This window comes from Castor canadensis, chromosome 5 (assembly GCF_047511655.1).
Source record: "Castor canadensis chromosome 5, mCasCan1.hap1v2, whole genome shotgun sequence".
NCBI classification, from domain to species: Eukaryota; Metazoa; Chordata; class Mammalia; order Rodentia; family Castoridae; genus Castor; species Castor canadensis.
In genome coordinates this window covers 46,548,808-46,559,551 of record NC_133390.1, presented here as the reverse complement: position 1 = coordinate 46,559,551, position 10,744 = coordinate 46,548,808, and the positions used below count along the sequence as shown (strand labels likewise).

Here is a 10,744-nt window from a genome sequence, read left to right as displayed (position 1 = left end):
CCTCAGAGACTCAGAAAGATGCCTAGCCAAGGAAGGTTTAATTATAGCTCCTAACAAAACACACCTCTATCCACCATTCAAATATTTGGGACACACTGTAGTTGATAATATAGTCAAACCTCCTAAACTGAAATTAGACATAAAAGAGGTTATGACATTAAATAAATTACAGACACTATTAGGAAACATTAATTGGATTCAGCCTTTTCTTAAGATTCCCTTGGATTCTTTAAAACCTGTATGTGAACTATTAAAAGGTAACTCACAATTAAACTCACTAAGAAAATTAACTCCAGAAGCACAACAGGCTATACAACTTGTTAAAACTCTTCAACATAGTTTCATTAACAGGACAGACCCCAGTCAGCCCCTCCAGCTACTCATATGGGGAACTCCAACTACTCCAACACTCAGTCCCTGGAGCCCAATAATAATAGGCTTAGTCATTGAGAGATAATGACACACAGAGCCTAGTCTTTTAGGTTGAATCGCTACTTTTCTATAGACCCTGATAAAAGTCTGAGATCCCAAGACCTTAGTGAAGCACCCTTGCTTTGTCTCTATTTGGTTTTGTAGAATTAAATTTGTTTTATCCCTGTCTGTTACAAAAACCCTTTTTTGACCTGTATCAATACATTAAATTTTGAACTTAGATTTTAGCCTCAGAAAATTCTCCAGGTAAACTCCAAACTATAAAACTACAAGTGTTAAGACCATCTTGATTTGTACACTGAAACAACCTCTACAAAATTCCAAATTTAAAAAATGTTGTTTTTAATAAAATAGTCTTAGTAATCTTATACCTTAAAAGAAGACCCAGGAAGAGAAGCAATCTTAAACTATCTATTTGTACAATAGTAATCTACAAAAACACATTGATCATTAAGCCTAATTATAAAAAAAAGAGTTGAATGGAAATTATACTCATGACAAAATGAAACAGAATAAGATTACTGTTCATAAATTTTTAGTTAGACCTAGATGACATAAGAACATTACATAACATTTTGAAGGGACAATTCTTACACTTTAATGTTATATTAGCAGTTTAACAACCATCTCAAAGATGTATATGTAAATACACACAGAGCTGTCATAACTTAGGCATGCAAAAAATGTTAATTTAAGCATGGATATATGAGCTCAAAAATGCAAAATTAACTTAGTGACCATACATACATTGGTAGGAGACACAGACTAATAAACATACACAAAATATACACAATGAAAAAAACAATTGCAATCATTTAGAGTGCACACTTTTGTTGTTTTGTTTTGTTTTGGGCTCTAAGGTCTTTCTTCAACAAACCATCCTTTTGTCATTAATTATTCTTAGTAGCAGAACAGCCTTCCAGACATTTTGTTGAAGCCAAAATAGATTAGTACTTTTAATTCTTAAGTAGTTTACCACATATTTCCAACACAAACACCCTAGTCTTTGTCCAATCCTTGACAAACTAATGAAGTAAAAACAACATGTATAAAAACCATATTAATTTAAAATATTAAGTGATTTACAATTCTCCCTAAGGATGACAAGACGGCATCAGTCACATGAATCCCATCCCAAGACAGAAAGGGATAAAAGGAAGGGGGGGCTTCCCTAGAGGTTTGGAACTCCCAAAGACCATCAGAGCATCCCCATCTTGAATCTTTGTGGAAGTAATAGAGTTAAAATTGTCTTTTTTCTACTTGATTCCTAGAAACATGTCTCAGTCCATGGCTTAAGTATGGCTACCCTTCCTTCTATCTGACATTCCTCCAAGGATCATGTCTTTGTTCCTGTGTGGAAGATTCTGGATTGAAGCACTGGATTCAGAATCCTGAGAGCTTACAAATGCCTAGAGCAAACCATGGTGGGAGAGGCCTTTTAGCACGGTCAACTACTTGGGCAGGGAGAGGTGCTTGGCATCTGGAGGGCTGGAAAAGGAGAGAGTTGCAGCTAAGAGAGGCAGTAGGTTGCAAACGTAGCATTTGGGCCTGTTTTCCTCCGGGCATGACCCCACACAGAGCGTGGGCTTTCCTGGAGTGTATGGTGAGACATGGGACTCATCACTTTGGTATAAGTATTAGGTGATCCTCCAAGTCCCAGGTAGCACTCAGCTCTCCTATGTCAGGCAGGTAGACAATAAAACTATTTCCTCAGGGTATCTATAAGACAGAAAGAGTAAGGAAAAGGGCAGTTTGAAATATGGCCTCTCATCATCCAAAGCCTCCTGGTTAGCCTGTGCCAAAATGTTGCAGTCATTGTATACAGAAAATCCAATGTCTTATATTCTACATGGACAGATCCAGGCAAGATATGTAGAAGATGTGAGGATGATAATAAGAGTTTATTAAAATGTTAAGGAAAGAAGTTCCAGTAGTCCATCATGGGCCAGGTAGAAAGGGGACCATCTGTCACAAGATGGTTTTAAAAAGATCATACAAACGTATGAGGAAAACTGAGCAGCTTTCATCCTCAATAGTCAGCAAGTGGGGAAGGGTTTGGAAGGCTATGGCCTAGGGTGTGAACAATGTGCACATATTTGCAATTGAAAAGGAGGTCTAGAGAGAGAGAGACAGAGACAGAGACATACAGAGAGAGAGAATGTTCAATCTGAAATACTATATTCCAAATCATATGTGTCCAAGAGACAGACCTGATGTTTTCAGTCTAAGGACTGCCTCAGTAGGGCTTTATATTTAAAACTAAAAGTTTATGTAGGCTAAAAATAAATATTATACAACGCCACGTGATGCCTAAGAAGAATAAATAATCTGTTAAATGCTTCAGTGGAGTGAGTTAGCTTATCTTCTTTGAGGTTATCTGAAAAATACTACATGAAAGAGATCATCTTTTAGTTAGATCTTGAAGAAAGTATATGATTTTATGAATTAAATGGAGACATTTGGCGAATATGTTAAAAAATATCCATTATTGTAAAATAGCTTGAATAAGTCAATTTAGTAAGAAAATAGTTTTATTTGACTCATAGAATTGGAAGATTTAGTCCATTCATCTCATTTGTTTATAGTGAGACAGCATATCATGGCAGAAATGCCTATGTAACAAAATTGTTCACCTTATGGCCAGGATGGAGAAAAGGAGGAAACAGAGACCAAAGTTTCCCACAATCTCCTTCATGCCTCTTGTAATGCACAATGAAACTTCCCACTTGGTCCTGCCTCTTAAAATTTCAACAGACTCCCAGAAATATCTTGCTATGGCATAATCTTCATAACATGGAACTTTCAGTAGTATGTCAAAATCGAACTACACCTAAGAAAAAGAAATGGGTGCTGGAATTCACTTTATAGTGACCTGTATGAGAAAAAGTATGTACCTGTTAGATATATGCATGACAGAATTCTATTAATCATTCATTTTGGCTATAAGTACATTTAGAGAATTGTGGCAAAAGAGACTTAAAAGTTATTTGAAAAAAGCACATGCCAGGCACCAGTGGCTCACACCTGTAATCTTAGCTACTCAGAAAGCACAGATCAGGAGGATCGCAGTTCAAGCCAGCATGGGAAAATAGTTCCCGAGACTCTATCTCAAAAAACCTTTCACAAAAATTGGACTAGTGAAGTGGCTCATGGTGAAGGCTATGAGTTCAAGCTCCAGCACCACAAAAAAAAAAAAAAAAAAAGGAAAAAGAAAGAAAAGAGCATAATCGATATCAGGGAAATCAAATGCAGGGTGAAGAAAAAATTGTGTGTGTGCTTGCAAGAACACACACAGATACACATCACATATAATCTTTATATTCACATGAATATATAAATATATCCACATGTTAATATACACATGCAGATATTTCTTGATATGTAGGCTATACATGTATGTTATGTGGTAGCAATAAAAATCTGCTGAAACATATTAAAGAGGGATGAAAGGTAATCAGATTTTATTCCAGAAGAATCATCTGGTAGAAATGTTTGAAAAGGAAGAGAATGTAAACAGCATGTTTGAGATATGTAACTAGAATTTCACAAAACAAACAGTGACTATTTTTAGGGTGAGTGCCTCAGTGGAATCAGTAGGAGTATATATGGAAGTCTAGTGTTGAAAGGGGAAAGGTAGTGGTGACCTGAAGATGACTTACTCATTACCCGATCATCTTCATGTCCACAAAAAAAATTAAGGTTTTCTGGACATAAAACATACACACTCTTCCTCATTTTCACAACTTTTCCATATGCTCATCAGACACTAAATCTTTTCACTATTTAGTTTTTTCCTTACTCTTCCCCAATTTCATTTCTATAAAATCGTGACAATATTCATAAATATCATCCATTGGTTTTCTGAATTAGTGAAGCATTCATAGCCTCAAAAAAACACATGGAACACTCCTGGAAAGGGTCTTAGAAGTTATCATGGACATCAAGAAACAATTGGCCTCTGCTCCTCACTCCTACAGGGACACTGAGCTCATAGCATGTTCTTATAATTTGATCATGCTTTCACAGCCATAAGTCTGATATTGAACTATCATTACTCTTTATTTCTCTGTAAACTGAATTGCTACTACAAGTGAAATTCACCATTTTTCCAATAGAGTAGAATGAAAAATTTTTGTTTCCTGGCCATTTCCAGTAATTTGTGTCTGTTCACCAAAACACAAACCTACCTCCTACACATACATGAAACTGACATGAGTCTCTAGGTTGTCAAAGACATCACATTCATATCTTTTTTTTCTAGGAACTACACTACAGTAACAGTTAATACATCCATAAAATCACAATAAAGAACATGCAAACCAGTAAAGTGCTTCATTTGCTTTCTGCTATAATTATCCTAGTAAGGAAGTAGTGAAGAGGTCTGTTAGAGATGAACCAATTTGGGTTGCAATACGTATGTGCATGAAAGCAATGCTAGGAATCTCTTTACAGAGCTATCTTTATCTCAAGCTAAGCAATTTTGCTCTTCAACAAAATTGGAGAAGAGGGCAGAACAGATTTGCCTGAAAGCGAGGGAGGTAAGGGGGAGGGGGGTAGGGGGTGAGATGACCCAAACAATGTATACACATATGAATAAACAATAAAAAAAGTCTTGTATGCTTTAACATATGCAAATATTTTCAGCAGTTTATTAGATGCTTTCACAGTAGCTCATTAAAATTCTAACTCAATTATGACTGGAAAAATCTTTGAAAAGTGACCAAAATAGAGCCACTTTGTACCAGCAAGATTTTGTGACAGTTTAATAAAATGAGAAGATATAGGATTAAAAGATCTCATTTCTTTTTTTTTTTGAAGATCACTGCAAAGCTTTATTTTTTTATTGAAGGTTCATGTTGTCTTTTTTTTCACATTCCTTTTTTATTATTATTATTCATTTATTCACATGTGCATACATTGTTTGGGTCATTTCTCCCTCCTGCCCCTCCCTTTCAGGCAGAACCTGTTGTGTGCTTTTCTCCAGTTCCATTGAAGAGTAGAAATAAACAATAATAAGAAAGACATAGCATTTTTGCTAGTTGAGAAAGGACAGCTATATAGAGAGATTCCTAGCATTGCTTTCGTGTACAATGTGTTACAACCCAGGTTAAAAGATCTAAACATTTCTCTTTAAGAATTTTATCAGTGAGTCAATGACTTGTTTGTTTCTCAGACTGTAAATAATTGGATTTAACACAGGGATTATGACAGTATAAAACAGAGAGTCCATCATATCTTGATCATCTACTTGTGGAGATGCAGGGTGCACATACATGAAGAGAAGAGAGCCATAGTACAAAGACACAGATAAAAGATGGGCTCCACAGGTAGAAAGGGCTTTCTTTATGCATTTGACTGACTTCTTTTTTAAAACTGTAAAGACAACGAGTGTGTAAGAGATAAGAACAGACAAAATAGTGAATACCTGAATTGAACCAGAGAAAATAAAAACCATTAGAAAATTAATAGAGGTGTCATTACAGGAAATTTTAAACAATGGTATGCTATCACAATAAAAATTATGTATTATGTTGGAACTACAGAAGGTTAATCTGAATAGTAAACCTACATGAATTAAAGCATGAAGAAACCCCCCTACATATGAGAAGAATAACAGATGTATGCATAGTCTGTTTGTCATTATCACTGGATAGAACAAAGGGTTGCATATGGCTACATAGCGATCGTAAGCCATTGCTGCCAAGAAGAAACATTCTGTGGTTGCACTGAGTATAAAGGAAAAACATTGGATCATGCATTCAGGAAGAGATATCAACCTGCCCTTCTCTAAGAAGTTGATCAGCATCTTTGGTGTCACTGTGGATGACAACTAGGTATCCACAAAGGCTAAATTCCCAAGAAATAAGTACATAGGGATGTGCAGGTGAGGGTCAATCCAAATAAGACAAATTAATGTAAGGTTCCCTAGTAGAGTGATGAGATATAGCATCAAAAATACCAGGAACAGGGGGATTTTCCACTGTGGTTGACATGTAAGTCCTGTGAGAACAAATACTGTCAGCAAAGTTTCATTTTCCTTTTCCATGTCCTCACTGGATGTCCCCTAAAATGAAACACAGTGAATGTGAGAAAGAATGTCTGAGGAGAAATTTGGATGAATAGAGTTGAAACAAAATAATATACTTATGAGAATGCCTATTAAATTTCATTTAACATTGTCAGAATAGAAGGAAACTATTTTGGAGATGAAAGAAGTATAATAAATTTACTTTTCAGATTCAAAAATTGGAAATTATTTAACAGATATAAAGAAGTCACTAGGTCCTCTAAGCCTATGCTCAATTTGTGGAGACACCATTGATTTGATAGGAAAATCCTGCCTCTGGCTCATAGCTGTGGGGTCAAAGGAAAAGGTCTTTTAAAGATTTGAATTATAAAATAAATTGAATGCTACATGAAGGATCTTAATCAAATAGGATACACCGATGATTTTATTTTGTGCACTGAAGTCCTAAAATATGTAATAGTGTAAAATATTTTAAAGTTGTTATTTAAATTATTTATGTGGTAGTTGAGCAAACAGATTGCTGAGAGACAAAAATTGAGTAAGCCATTCAAATGGCAATTTGTAGACCAGAGGCTTCTAAACCAGGTTTATACATAAGAATTGTCAGAAGACATTTGTGCAAAATGTAGATTGTGAGATAAAACTCTAGAAATTGAGTCAGTGGTTTTAAAGAAGGTCTCATTATCTGCCTCTTAATAACCTTCCCAAAGTTATTTAAGTGCATGAATTAGCTAATGTGTGACATGATATTGTGAGTGATAAGAAGAATAAAGACATAGATTTAAAAGAATTCATAACTTGTGTAGTAAAATATGACATTATCGTGATATTCAGGAAATGAGATACAAATCATTTCCTGAACATTTAGAGTCATTGAAACTCAAGATTGTCAGTTTAGATACATTAGTCTATTGATCATTATCACTGCACACACAGGTGACATGTACTTAGTAGTATAAGTGAAGGAAAACTTAACCATAACAATGATGCGGGGATAATAATGATGTTTGACAGCCTACCTTCCTTTTGTTCTTGCTCATTTTTTTAAGCTAATTTGTCTAATCTCCCTATAATTTCTTTAGTAGAGCCAATTTCCACACAAAACTTATTTCCACTTGCAACCAGATACCCCATGACTCCAGTAAGAATCAAAAGAGGGTCAAGAAAAGGATATCAAGCTGAGTGCAACTGGTAAGTGAAGGTTTGTGATCCTAAACATAGAAAGGACACTAAGAAAAATAAAGTATCCAGAAGCCAAGAATAAATTCTCTAAAAGGACAAGGAGTTAATAGAGGGTTGTAATTAAGAGATGTTTTTGTGAATTTTGGTGACACCAGCTTCCCATATTTGAAAAAGGTGAGTTCAGAAAATAAGAGGAAATGAGTGATGAACAAGTGGCACCACAGTGGAGGGAATGACATGGAATCTTCTAAGAAAAGAGAACTGTTGGCATTTGTCCACTGCTCATAGAATATTGTAATTTGTTTTTGAGCCTATAGAATATATTGGGGAAAAAGTATTTAAGCAAAGAGATAAACAAGTGAAAGGAAAGAAGAAGTCATCAATAAGAAGAAATAGAACAGTAGAAGTAAAAAGAGAATGATTTCTGAATATTTCCTGTGTGTATAAATGTATCTATATATAGATACGCACATGTCCACATACATACATATATATCAAGGTAGAATGTGCATAAAATATACCTCCAAATATATTTGCTTTCTTTCTCTCTCACTCTCTCCTACCCTGACCCTCTACACACACACATATATATGTAAATATATAAATTGAATATTATATATATATTGAATTTTCTTCTTTTTTATTAACATATTATTGTTGTACTAGGGGTACAGTTACAAAATTTGTAGTTGAGTTCATCCCCTCCATCATTCTCCTTTGTCTTCTCCACCCCCATTCCTGGAGTAGTTTCAATATGTCTCATTTTTCCATTTTCATACACGAGTACGTATTTCCATTATATTCACCCTCCCATACCCTTTCCTTATATCCTCCTCACTCCCACTGATATAAACCACCCAGACAGGACCTAGTTTACCTTCTTGTTTTTCACTTTTTGAAAAAGTCTTTATTTTTGTTTGTTTAAGATAGCTATATGGGGAGTTCCATTGTGACATTTCCTTGCATATATTTATTTTAAACTGAAGTGGTTTGTGCCCTCTATTTTTCTCTTTTCTACCTTAATCCCCTTCTTATGGTGATTTCAACAGGTTTTAAAATTCTATATTCATTCTTAAGTAGTCATATTTAAATGACTGATATTAAATGGTTTTATGAAAAGAACATGATTAATGAGTGTTGTTTCTATTAGAATCTTTTTTTTTTTTTTTTTTTTTGCAGTACTGGTGTTTGAACTCAGGGCCTCCATCTTGAACCACTCCACCAGCCATTTTATGTGATGAGTTTGTTGGTGATAGTGTCTCATGACTTATTTACTTGGACTGGTATTGAGTCATTGATCCTCCTGATCTCTGCCTCCTTAGTAGATAGGATTACAGGTATGAGCCACCGGTTCCTGGCTTTATTAGAATCTTTGGGAAAAGATTCTTATGTATGAATCATTAAGATTTAGATATTTTAAATCAACTTGCAATTAACATTCTGGTTTGCCACAACATAAATGTCATTTTACTTATTCTAAAATGTAGTAAAACATTGAGTCCTTACAGTCATTTCCTGTGTGGGAGCAAGATATATTTCTTTTTCTCCCATCTGTCTATTTATCCTGCTATAGTAAAATAAATCTTTGCTAGTAAAACTTCAAAAAATAACAAAACCTCATTAAGGAAATATTCAGGTTAAGATAATTTGCCTATTTATATTTATCCACAAAAATAAAATGTAGGGGTAATTCTATTTGTTTTTCATTTACATATGGCTATGTTGGAATCCTGTAACCCAAATCTAAAGTAATGATAGATTGAACAGTATTTTAATTTTCTATTGAAAAGAAAATTAATATTACAGAAATGAATTATTACTTACTCATGTCTTGAAAGAAATTACAGAGATCCTTAAAATCTGTTGGACTTTCTAAAGCCAAAAACAGCACAGTAGAGAAATGGCACTGACTCAGGTAGCATTTTTTTTCACAGTCATTCATTTTGGAGGTGTCACTGACCAAGCACAGAAAATGGTGTTTATATAATTTTCTTTCAACACAAAAGCTAACCAATTGTATACTGTGGGTTTTCTCCAGAAGAGATGGAGGTGGAGAGCTGAAATTCCCATGGGATGGGGTGAATTTGTTCAACTGGGCCTTGTGCATTTTAACATTTATAAGCAGTCTAAAATGGTCCCATAGGGCGCTATACATTTTCAAGTCATAAAAATCCATTCACTAAAGGAAACTCTAAGCAACTGAAATTACACTTAAATCACACTATTTCCCATCAAAGATGATACTTCTGACATGCTTATACAAATTTAAATTAGGAATAAAATTTCTTACTCTAACAACTTTGACTAGTATGGTTTTGTCTGAGATAATCAAAATATAATTTTAACAAGAGCAATGATCTAGATTTCCTTTAGGAGGCAATCCTAAGTAAAGCTGTCCTCCTCTTCACACCAATGAAGCTTAAAGTGTAGGTTCAGACTTTGCCACTCCAGGCTGAAATTTGATGAGAAACCCTGTTGATCAGAAGGAGCAAGAAGAAACAAAAGCCTGCAGTTAGAGGGTGGCCGAGATCTGTGCTTCCCAAGCTTCAGTAAGTGTACATTGCCTGAGATCTTCTTAAGATGTAGATTCTCTTTCAACAATTGACATTAAGCTCAGGAGTCTTCCTTTATATCAAGGTGATGCCTGTGTAAACTTGTCACCCACAACAGGATCTTCATCATGGGAGGACCTAGATTTCAGATAGTATTCATTATTAGAGAACCAAAAAATTTAAAAGTTTTGTAATATCTTGAAATTAGATAATGTTGGTCCTCTAAATTTGTTCCTCTTTTTCAAGGTTTTTTTGACTATTCCACATCATTGGCACTACCTTAAGAACATCAGAATCATTTTGCTGATATCTACAGAAAGACCTCTTGTGATTTTGATTGAGATTTTACTAACTCATAAATACCTTTTTTTAAAATTCATTTATTCACATATGCATACATTGTTTGGGTCATTTCCCCCTCCTGCCAACACTCCCACCCTCTCCCTCCCTCCCTCGAGAGAACTGACATTTTTCTCAATATTGATTTTTCTGACTTATAAAATAAACTTTTTTCCATTTACTTAGATCTTTAATTTCTCTCAGAAGGTTT

General features: G+C 34.7%; 1 pseudogene; it reads right to left on the bottom strand.

Moving 5' to 3' along the window:
* Positions 1 to 5,548: 5,548 nt before the first annotated feature.
* LOC109674424 (olfactory receptor 5H19-like) lies at positions 5,549 to 6,484 on the bottom strand (annotated as a pseudogene).
* Positions 6,485 to 10,744: the final 4,260 nt, after the last annotated feature.